This window comes from Harpegnathos saltator, unplaced genomic scaffold (assembly GCF_003227715.2).
Source record: "Harpegnathos saltator strain DR-91 unplaced genomic scaffold, Hsal_v8.6 scaffold61, whole genome shotgun sequence".
Taxonomy (NCBI): domain Eukaryota; kingdom Metazoa; phylum Arthropoda; class Insecta; order Hymenoptera; family Formicidae; genus Harpegnathos; species Harpegnathos saltator.
The window spans coordinates 574,155-586,712 of NW_020230438.1; positions in this window are offsets into that span (position 1 = coordinate 574,155).

The following is a 12,558-nucleotide window of genomic DNA, read 5'->3' on the forward strand; positions in this document are numbered from 1 at the left end:
TACGTTGTCAAGGTCGCAGCTCTCCTCAGGAAATCGTGAAAAGATTCGAGTTGTCTGGTTGCTCGAACTTGACTGTGCAGACTTCTAAATATCCAGCTCTCGAATCCGAAAGAATAAAACGGAAAGGTGGAAAGAATCGTCGGCGGCGTCGTGTTGCACTTGTCTGGTTTGTATTACGAGACACCTCGTTAAAAAGTATCATTGTCGTCCTGCCATTTCCTCGGCAACAATCGCCCGAGCGAGGGGCAGGCGCGCGCGCGCGCGGTCGCGGTCGCGGTCCGACTTGCGACTGCGAGCTGCCGCTAATCTGCAAAGTGCAGTTATAATAATCGCGAAAGCGAAATTGCAGCGCGAGCGCAAGCATGCCGCCGCGAAGAGAGACCGGATACTGCTCGCGAAAATGCCGTCCTCCGCGGCCGCGCGGCTCGTCTCGCAATGTTGCCTCGGCTACATTACAAGGCGTCGTCCCACGGACACTGGATGCGCCCATACGCGTCCTGCAATAATATTTTTGGCTCGGTTCCCGCGAACGGGATACGCGAACTGCCAACCGCGACGAGAGGTACTCACGCCTTTCTCGTTTCTGCTCGCGGATGCGCCAAAGTCGTTGCCCAGAGCGAGCCGGCAGAGCGAGGGTCCACCGGCTGAGGGCTGAGGTTGGAAATTTTATCGGGGTCTCCGCTAAGTAGGCCTTACCAGGCTAATTATGAGACGGTGTGTACATGAAATAGCTCTGCGGTAGGTTACATCGAGGTTGCGAGAGCGAGCGGCGCTCACTCGCGCCGCGCCGCGCTAATAGCCCCCCCCCCCTCCCCGCTCATTCCGCAGAGTTCCGCTATTTACGCGGCTAGTGTGTGTGCCTCGGCTAACGGCGATAAGTGTCGTTGTGTTCGCGCCTAATAACGAACGTGTCGTCCCGGCTCCAGCGGGTCTTACGCTTACGTCTTTGCGTCTTTGCGCGATTGAGATCTCGGAGCTCACCGCGTGTCGTCGGCTAGACGTGGAATTTTAATTCCGTCACACGCGATTCACTTCGCAATAATGCTTTATGGCGAAGATGTCTTCCCAAGAGTTATCTCTCTCATCGTGCATCGTACGAAAAATTGCCAGATCTTGCGCAAGGCGCACAAAATGGCGCTTCTTCAACCGCTCGTGAAACTTATTATACCAATAAGCTCGCTCGTGCTCGCGTCTCTCTCTCTCTCTCTCTCTCTCTCTCTCTCTCTCTCTCTCTCTCTCTCGCCAAACGAGCGGGAACAGTCATTCCACCGAGGAGCGGTCCACTCGTTTGATATGAACCTCGCTAATTTCGCCAGCGGGCGAATTAAACGGACTCTCGAGTGACGGGCGCGGGGCGTAGTTTCAAACGAATCTCTACAAATGACACTTTCCTCTTTGCCGTTCATTCTTCCAGCCTCATTTACGCGACCCTCCGTCTGCCCTGCGCCGCCGCCGAGTCGCGACGGCCCGGAAGGCTGGCGAGGGAAAGTCGCGCAGTTATCGTTTGGCAGAAGTGCTAACCGCATTGCGCGCCACTTTGACGCGCGATGGCCTACGTACAGGCCTAATAGTCAGGCGAGTGCGATAGCGACTCGAAGATAGCGCGCCAAGGGATGAAACGCGAGTGGAGGCCGGCGCGAGAAAGGCTCCTTTCGCAGGATATCTGCATATCGCGGCGCTGGCGGCGCGGGCGGTTTGAGAAAACACCACGAGATAATCCACGCCTGTTCTCTTTTGCATATCGCGCCTCGCGGACGCCGGCTGATGAGCGGGCTTTTCCTCGTGAGAAAACGCGACCGGCATTGTCGCGGCACTTGAGCACATCTAATGGCGCAGGAAATTGTCAGACGAGCGGAAGCGCGTGGTGTGCGATTATTCGCGAGTAATCTCTCTCTCTCTCTCTCTCTCTCTCTCTCTCTCTCTCTCTCCCCCTCCCTCCCTCTCCTTCTCCTTCTCCCTCTCCCTCTCCCTCCCTCCCTCTCTCTCTCTCTCTCTCTCTCTCTCTCTCGGGCCGTGCGCTCGAAAGCAGCTCGGAGCAGCTCCGAAAGAATCTTTCGGGTGAAAAAGAGGCAAACCATATACGAACGAATATACGAACACAATGGCCTGCGACGCATACAAGTTGCGCATATTCGCGCGAGTTTATTCGCGTCAAGATTTAACGGCGAATAATAGCGAGTCTGATTTGCGCGCGCGTGGTGAATTCACTTTCGGCGAGACGATTTTCGGCGCGTTCGGAGTATCGGCGCCCTTAATGCGAGTATGAACGGCTAAACGACATGGAGGTACTCGTCGCTACGGCGCAATACGGAGCCAAGCAAACCGCAACCTCGTAACTTCATTTGCCCCTTAATACCGTGGCCACCGTTGTAACTCCTGCAGCCCGTCGTGATAGCCGAATATATTCGAGCGCGTATCCTAAGCCGGCTTCGAGAGGTAGCTAAGCTATTCGTACATTGTATTCGCTCTGATGGTTTATTGATATTGCGCGTAACGGCGTATTATACGGGAGGGAGGATTAAAGAGCGTGCGCAGAGGATTCCGCGAAGGCGAGACAACGCATGCTAATTTGACGCTCGTGAAGTTAGCCTCGTTAGTCCACCGCACCGAGCGACGTACGACTGGAAACGAGAGTCGGAGCGTAAATCATTGGCAATCCGATGATGTATCGTCACACGTGGTGTTGTCCTTTTCTCGCCTTCTCCCTCTTCCCTCCTCACTCCCTCCCCCCCCTCTCTCTCTCGCTCTCTCTCGATGGTTGTTAATAAACTCGCGATCAACGTGACTCCAATTAACATCCAATGTCACGAATATGTCGCGGATTTCACCGCTGTTACTTATTTCGTCGTTGCGCGCGAGTGACCGCTATCGTTAATTTCAACTCTGCGCTGTTTTAACACGAAAGTCCCGGTGACTCTTTCGACAACGCGTCTCGCGATCTGAAAGGAAAAGAAAAAAAAACTAAATCACTGTCGCACGTGCAGATAACGATCGTCTCTCTGATACTTCGATGACATGATTCCTTCCTTCCTTCCTTCCTTCCTTCCTTCCTTCCTTTTTTTCTTCCTTCCTTCCTCGCTTCCTTGCTTCCTTCTTTCCTTCTTTCCTTCCTTCCTTTCACCCTTTCTTTCTTTCTCTCTTTTCCTCGCATCATTTTTGAGCGGCTGTCTCTTGAAAGATAATTCCCGATAACGCGGCAGGAAGATCTGAGATTATTTTATCCGGCTTGCGGGACATCTGTTCGGAATTAGGGCACGTCCGTGGCCCGGGCTGAAGCGTGATTTATTTCCAAGTCCCCAAGATTCTGGAAAGCGCCGTCCTCACTCTGTTATGTTACCGCGACAGCGGAGCTTAAAGGGGACATATTTTGCAGAACCGAGCCTGGAAGATCGACTGAAAGGCTGACCGTCTCCCCGGGCCTCAGCAGCGCTGAGACAAGAAGGAGTAGATGGAAACGGAAGGATATCGTCTCGGGCTGATCTCGTAAAATTGATATATATCTTCTTCAAGTTCGTCGGCGACATCCCTCCCTCGCCGGAAGATCGCCTGCTTCCTGTTTTCAGAAGGCTCGCGCAAAAAGCAACGTTTGGTTCGACGCGGTGCGTCTTGATAAACTCACTTTGATAAACCGGGCGATTTGTCTCTCGTTCGTGAGAAAGGTAGAGAGAGAGAGAGAGAGAGAGAGAGAGAGAGGGAGAGAGGGAGAGAGAAAGAGAGAGACGGCACGCCCTGTTAAGGGCTAGGAATTCGCGTCCGATGACTTGATGAGCAGTGTCGTTGTTCGCAGATGAAGCGGTTCCCCCCTCCCTCCCCAACTGCACTCGCTCACCGAGAAAAATACCGGATGAGGTGAGAGAAGCGTACGCTAAAGGATGAGAATGTTAGAAGAAGACGCACGCAGTTACTCCACCGAGGACCGAGGACTCGCGGCAAGGACCAACTCCCGCTATGTTCCGGGCGATTCTTTCCCGGCTAATCGGAAGGAGCGAGAAATTTTCATCACACGATTGGCGTGTTGCGCCGGGCGAGATATGGATACTGGATTTATTTCTCCCCGTATCAGACAGAAGAGAACACGCGCGGCCGCGTCAGGGCGGATAAGGCGGCTATTAAGCCGAAGATAAAGTAATACGATAGCCGGCCATGTAACCGCGCAATCAAACTGTTTGCGGAACGAAGCGCTGCTCTCGCGCTGCGAAGCCGAAAGCACACTGTGCCGTAGAATTTATACTCGAACTTGCTCGCGCTCTCCTCTCGGCCGCGCTATATTCGTTTACAGTTTCCAGTACGCCGTACACTAAATCCATCCGCACAGTTGGATTCCGCGCCGGGCGCACCGGGCTCGTTATCAATTCGATGCAGTCGCGACACCGGACGTCATCTCATACCGCGCGCTGTCTTTGGAAACCGTGCAATTTCCTCTGCCCGCCCCCTTCCGCGGGATCAAGCGCGGACGTGCGTTTATCGCTCTCGCTCTTGTTTACCGAGGTAAACCCCCCGCCGAGAGGTCTCGACCGCTTCAAAAAGACGAGATCAAGTCCCGGGCTTCGAAAGCGCGCGAGGAGAACCGCAGTCGCACGAGGGCGGGGGAGGGGGAGGGGGCGGGGGATATTGCATTTTTCAACAACAACGAGTCACTCTCTCGATTACAAAAGGCGGGCAAAGATTGGCCCGGACGCGAAATCAATTCATAAGCGTATTTTTTACATAACATGTGCATATTCAATGCATATCTCTGTGACCCGCCAGAGATCCTTGTTTTATTTGCGGAGAAAAAGAAGCGTCGCGTAGAGCTAGCCCAATTTACCAATTACCAGATTAATTACAATAACACCGTCGCACCGTCGAGGCGCACGGAGAAAAGCGAGACACTCGCGGCGCCTGGCCGCTTTTTTCCAATGGATTTTTGATAAAAATGTATTAAAAAAAACGGAAGAAAAAAGCCCGGGCGTAGAGTCAGCGATCGTGCGAATGCTTTGATCGCCGCGGCGTTTTGTCAGCTCCCGTCCCGGCGTTATATCGCGGAAAATCCTTTGAAACAATCGACGCGTGAAAAACTCGCGGGCACTTTCCCGACGAAAGGGAGCGCGCGCGCGTGAAAAGCGAGGCGGCGCGGCGCGGGCGCTGGCGACTGATACGACCAAGTCGTCGTCGTGTCCGATCGAACGGATTAAAAAAATCGCGCGCTCGCGCGCCGGATAGCTGTCCCTTTTCGAGAACGAATATATTCAGCTGGCCGTTGAATAAATCACACGTGTGACGTTTTATTATTATCGTTTTATTCGCATTAATGTCGCGAGCGCGCGTGCGCGGCGGGGAAACGAGCGGCGTAAAATCTGATTTGCTGCGTGGCGATACGGTTAAAAATAATCCGATAACACGGATAATGACGGACCTCGCAAATATGGAGGACGATGATATTTGGATCGTACGTACGAGAGAGACAGAGAGATAGAGATATATATATAGAGAGAGAGAGAAAGAGAGAGAGAGAGAGAATACAATGGCGTGCGTCATGGCCCCAATCATTATATCATATATATATGACCCGATCGAGACGTGCCGTGATATTCCTAAACATATTTGCTACGTACACACCGATGGCATCGATTGCGTTATGATCGTTAGAAAGACCGGTGTACGTGCGTGCTTGCGTACGTGTGTGTTGCGTATGTTAGTGCACGTGTATAGAGGGTAGAATGCAGGAGGAAAAGCGGAGAACACACTTCTATTAATTCGACATCGGCCTCGTTAATTACGTCACAATAAACGGCGACGGTGAAGTGAAATGTAGACAAACAATTGATCCCGGCCGCTTCGCCGTTTACCGTGGGCCGAAGGATCGTTACGGTAACGTGTCGTGCGTATATAATGGCCTCGTTTCGCTAGATAATACCCGCGCGCGTGTGTCTCGCATTGTCGAAAAGTCATCGATTGTGCGTGCGTGCGCGCGTGTGTGTGTATGAGAGAGAGAGAGAGAGTGCGAAAGAAAAAAAAAGGATATTTTTCACGGTCCATATGAGCGAAATTTATCATCTTCGCGTGAAGCGGGGGAAAGAGGAAGCTCCATGAAAAACGTTTCGGTTATTTCACTCGTGAAACACGTTTCGCCATCGTGAATGTTATTATTTCACGTGAGATTTTTACTTTTAAACCTCGGCGCTCTCACGCCCGGTTATGTATATCTCCGAGAGACTCGTAAATCGCATTGATTTCGACGAATTGTTATAAAGTGCCCATCACCATAAAATGATCAAATCACTTTTCATGCATATTTCTCTGACTCACTCTCACTACTCGGGGCCGCATCGGCCGGCACATTTCCGCTAGAAAATCTTGAACAAAAAGCGCACAAGTTCGCCGATTAAATACTGACGGCTTGATGAAAAAATTACGAACAAACATAAACGTGCAAACTCTCTCGTGTAAGCTCGTTGTGACTCAACGATTTTCCGACGACAATGTTTCAACTTACGATAAAGAGTTAAACATCATATGAGAAATCATATGAAACGAAAAATGAAAGGATATGTGTAGTATTATAATAATAAATTACTGTAAAATTACCTCTGGGCCGATATCCTGCCAGGTCCGAGTTGGCTCCCCTCCGGTGCAGCAGCCGGTGAAGAAACTACACCCCCAGGAAGCAGGTGCACGTGCTTGCGGCTGCAAGCTCTGGTAGCTCTGAAGCAAGAAATGAATTTTCTAATTAGCGACATCGGCAGGCATCAACGTGATGAGAATTAACTTTATGATTTGTCATCGATCGTGTCAAGAACGATAATGTCTTGACAGTTTCTCGAATGTCCGCGCGCAGTAGAAAAACGCGCGCGCTATTTTTTTACACACGCGACATCGATGTCGTTTCCTCGGCTTGGCAGAAACGGCTTGGCCGTGTATTTACGTTGATGCTTGCGAACGATCGATCTAAAAGTCCGATTCGCGCGCAAGAACACGTCTGGACCTTCGGAGTCTGGAGCGGAGGTATTTGCGCGCGGTGCATACTCGTGCGTATACATCTAGCGCGCGTGTTCTCCATAACAGCGGTGTGGCGTTCTATAACGTACGGCACAATTAATCACCCCGAGCCGTGCCGGAAAATCGCAACCGCGAAGCATAATTAAAATTTTATAATCCGCTGGTGCCGCGCGTTTGCAACTACTACTACGACGACGACGACGACGACGTTTACGTATTAAGAGGTTACGCGTCGCCTCTCTTACGTCTAACTGTACAGGATGTCTGAATTTATTACAAATACGGCGTCATGTACAAATGAAGATCAAACTCATTCGCCAATTTTACTCAATATATTAATAAGCAATAAACGAAAATTTTTTGTTCAATTGGATTATCGCTGTGCACGATGGTTTCAAGTGTTTGTGTGTTATCTTTCTTTTGTTATGTGAAAAAGAATCAGCATTTAAAATTTGTCGATACATTAATTCTCAAGTCGGAATCAAGTCGGTAAAGTTTCTCATCATTATTATTTTCCATATTTTCTTATAAATTATATATATTGGGTGTGCAAATTAGTTCGGTCCGTTTTCAAAAGGTGGCTCCGGCTGTTATGAATGGTTCATAGTGATTGCGGATTTTGGCGGTTTCAGAGAGGTTAGACATCTGCCTGTAAACTGATAATATTCAGTTTACATCGCTTTGAGTTTCGTACAAAAACCTTGCTTTTTACAGTGTTGAATATGTCGAATTTTGTGTTAACCGAGCAGCATTTGCGGGAGGTTTTAATTTTCTGCCTCAATTGGAAGAAAAGTGCAGCTGAAGCCCCCATCGAATGCTTGTTGAAGTTCATGGTGACGCTGCTCCAACTGATAAATCATGTGGGGAATGGTTTCGACGTTTCAAGGATGGAGATTTCAACGTCGAAGACAAGCCTCGCTCTGGACAGCCAAAAAAATTCGAGGACAAAGAATTAGAGGCATTACTCGAGGAAGATCAGAGTCAAACGCAAGAGGAGCTTGCGGAATCATTGGGAGTGACTCAACAAGCCGTTTCCGTACGATTCAGAGACATGGGAATTACTCAAAAACAAGGAAATTGGGTGCCTTATGAACTGAAACCGAGAGACGTTGAAAGGCGTTCTTCGTGACAACGCTCGGCCTCATGTCGCAAAGGTCGTAAAAAAATACTTGGAAACACTCAAGTGGGATGTTTCACCGCACCCGCCGTATTCTCCGGACATTGCTCCTTCTGATTACTGGTTGTTCCGAAGGATGCAGCACAATTTGGCAGGTCACCTTGGCGGTTCACTTCTTTCACAGATATCGAAAATTGGTTCCAAACTTGGATCGCCTCAAAAGACGAGTCATTTCTTCGAGATGGAATTCGAAAATTTTGCCTGAGAAATGGGAGAAAGTAGTAGCCAGCGATGGAAAATACAATTGATCTGCTCATTCATTTTGTTTCGAAATAAATACATCTTTTAACGCAAAAAAACGGACCGAACTAACTTGTACTCCCAATATATATTGTATGTTCGATAAAGGAAGAGTCGAGAGACCTAACCATCACTCCACGATTACGCTCTCGTACGTACGTGCGGATGTGTTGGAGTACGTCACGAGTCACGACAAACACGCGCATAAAACACCTACTACATGTCATGTAGCATCACACAATAGATCCATCGTTATCATCGTTATCAATTTAATCGATTACCTTTCGACTCTCCATTACTGACGCGACGCGCGTGACTGGAAAACAACAGCTATATTCCGCAGACAGGTTTCTAGAAAACTGTATCTCGCGTCGCACGTGACGGCACGTTGCGGCCTTGCCCCCACTCAGCGGCCTTGCCCCTCCCCCGTTCTACGGCTCCATGGTCCCGCTGGGGCCCACGCGCCGCATCCCCACCACCACGTGGCGCCTATTCGTCTCAAACGAGGAGACAAGTGCGGCACGGAACGAACATAGTGCGCCGGCGTGGAAGCAGCTGCCACGCTCGCTCGGACAATAAAGCCCTAAACACAACGCCAGGCAACAGGCAGTAAGAATAAAAATAGACCAATCACAATAGATTATTCTTGTAATAGTCGATTGTGATTGGTCTATTTTTATTCTTATTGCCTGTTGCCTGGTATTGTGTTTAGGGCTCAAGACCCCGAACCGGCGGCGGACCCGCGACTTTAAAAACATTTGTCGACTCGTCGATGAGACGATGTAGCAACATGAATTAAAAAAACAACTTCTCTGACACGCGTCCCCGCATGCGGTAGATCGTTATTTTATCGCTGTTTTGAAGAAGCCTTTATATATTCGAAAAATATTTCCACATTTCGTTCCACCATCCCGATAATTATAAATATAATTAGTCACGAAGAATTACGATTATTTTTTAACTGAGAAAAGGAAACATTGAAATTTATCATTTATATATAAATTCATTAATTCATTGACTAAATTGATTAAATAAATTTATTGACTAAATTGATTAAATAAATTTATTGACAAAATTTATAAAATTTTATATGTGAGTTTTTTAAAGCGTGATACCGTTGTGTTGTCACCGCATTTTATATCGTTTTATTGCTTTCTGTTTCTAAATTTTTCTCATACCAGCACAGTTGATATTCCGAATTGCCAGAATAAATGTTCATGCCAGCTGCGCTGGTATTCCGAGTGCAAAGTTAATATTGTAATAAAGCGAAGCGAAGGAATGATCTCTCACCGAGTGTTCGACAGAACGCGCACTATTAGCGCACTATTAGCGCTGTAGGTGAAAATTGTCAAACTGAAATGGATATATTCACCGTTGCCACATTAAGAAAAAAGCCCGAAACTTGAGACTATCTCACCGTATCACGCGTATTAGTTGATCAATTTTCATTGATTAAGAATAAAGGCGTATCGGATTTGTCCGTTCAAGTTTGACACTCTGTGCTTACACGCGACGAATTGTTGTACTTAAATTCAGACACTCTGACGATACACGTTGCAATTTATGCAATTCTGTGTGTGTGTGTGTGTGTCCCCGGATCACCATCGAGCACGAGCTCGTTAAATTTTAAACGGTTCGGCTCCGATGGGACCGAGAAGGAAGACAACCGTCACGCTCGCAGCGCACCGTGTATAGAAGAGCAAAGAACGAAGGAATACAAAAAGAGAAATTGAATAAATTTGGTGAAATCCGTTCCGTCGCGCTTTTATGATTCTAATTACCATATTGACATTACGTGCGATCACGTAGTATTGGAAAGAAACGGTGCGCGCGGGTGCATCGGTTGTTACGGTACGTTATTGCGAGAGAAACGATACGTTACGTTTAGACCAGACGAGATTAATGCCCGCTACCACAATAGAATGCAAAATTTACTATTCGCGCCGAAGTATCGTCAGAATCGACGTAATTTGCATTCGGTCGCGCTAGATACGCGCGATATCGAGGCTAAAAAATGGGAGCGTCGCGACATTAGTTTTCATTTTCTCGCAAAAAGCGGGTATTTTAGATAACGTACTGTGTGTGTGTGTGTGTGTGTGTGCTCTTCAATTAAACGGTGACATATAACAACGCGTTGGATATGTCGAAAAAGCCTTTTATCCGTATTAGACTTGCCCGGGAACGTTTCGAGAGTGAGGGAAAAAGAGAAGGAGAGAGGGGGAGGGAGAGAGAGAGAGAGAGAGAGAGAGAGAGAGAGAGAGAGAGAAAGTTTACTTTTCGCATAGTCGTTCACGCGCGGATTGCACAGGCATTCACGTGTTGTCGCGTCGGCGAGAAAATATTCGCGGGTCTTCAGCTTAGACTTGATTTTACCCTCGCAATTTAATTGCGACTCAAAGAAGCTAAAAAGGGACACACACACACGCACAATCATTAATTCCGGACAAAATTACGAGCGAAACGTAGCCGGAAATAATTCATCTTCCTTCCCCGCCGTATCCGTCCACGACCTCCACCGCACCCGTTGATGTTTTTACGCTCGTCGTATATTTCGCTCTACCGCGGTCACATATTTATCGTCGCGCCATCCTTAACCCTTATCCGAGGGCAACCTATTTTCCAAACCTGAACCTGAAGCCGCGCTACGTGTCGGCTTTTCCAGTTGTGGAATGCGATGGAATAACGTTGTATGCGAATTTGCATTCGTCCTCGTCGCGATTGCGCGAAAATCGCGCGACGAGTCTGCGAGGGCGTAGCTTACGCGCAAAATTCGATTTCGGCAAGTAATTCCCTGTTTAAAATCTCCGTCTCTCTTTCTCTCTGCAACGTATCCCACACATGTATATGTGTGTGTATATATATATGTGTGTGTGTGTGTGTGTGTGTGTACAAGCCTCGTGATTGCACGCGAAATCGAAAAATGTTTCAATCGAAACTATTTGAGATATTGTTTGAGATACGTATTTGCAACGGCAATCGAGCTAATTCAAATATATATTCGCAAATATGTGTGTTGAAAATTGCGGGAATTCTAATATATGGAGAATAATATTTATGCGACAAACGCTACGCTCCGTTTTACAAAGATTGCGGAAAAGATGAAGAACCGAAGGAGAAATATAAAGCCGAGTCACATTTTAATCAAAAATATTTATATGCAAAACACGCGCGCGTGCGCGCGCTCACCGATGTCTGTCGGAAATAGGAAAAAAATTTCGCATCTAAAGTCACTGAGGCTCTCCGGGGGACTTTTTTCTCGCGCGCAGTGTATTTACGCTCCGATTTTCGATATTCTCCCCATCCCCCATCAACTTTTCCCACCGTAACAATAATACGTTGCGTCATTTGTACGCGAACGTATAACTCGCGTAAGCGTGCGAGTAATACATATAGTAATACATATCTGTAATATATATTTGTATCACTGCAATTTTATTCTTATTAGAACACACAGTGTATATTTATACGATATCGCTATAATTCTATATTTTTTTCGGAACGTTACTCTGGCTTTGCCGACGACAAATCGCAATGTGATTTTTATGCGCACACGTTCAGCTCACATTTCTCCGTTTTTCCGTTAATTTTCAACGATACAATGCTCACGTCACACACCGTCAGCTTGACGTGTGCGCGAGCAGCTGCGAGAAACGCTGCCGAAAGCCGCGGGGAAGGTCGAGCGTAAAACGCGCTCTCTCTCTCTCTCTCTCTCTCTCTCTCTCTGCGCGCCAAGTTCTCCGCGCGGTCGCTACCGCGCTCTTCAATTACCGGCGGCGGGGCAATCGAAAATGCAGAAAGCCAGATCGTTTGCTCGGCTTCATCCGTCAAACGTCCCGAAAAGTTTTATTATCAAGCCCGTAGTTAATGCAGTTGAAAACCTCGCTCGCTCCATCGAGTTGCCGCGAAACTTTCACCATCAGGCTAACTATTACAAGCCAACGAAAACGAGATCCTTTTCGAAAAAAAAGCTGCTTGCTCACGTAGGTGGACGCATAGCGAGCGGAGGGCGGGCGAGGGGCCTGATAGCTGATTTCTTTTACTCAGAGACAAGGACTTTTCATCGCGCCGACGACGGTGACGAGTCGAATCGCGGACAATTATGTTAAGCTTCCTCCCCTGTCCCTTCGACCCCTCCCCCGCTCCCTCTCCCTCTCTCTCTCTCT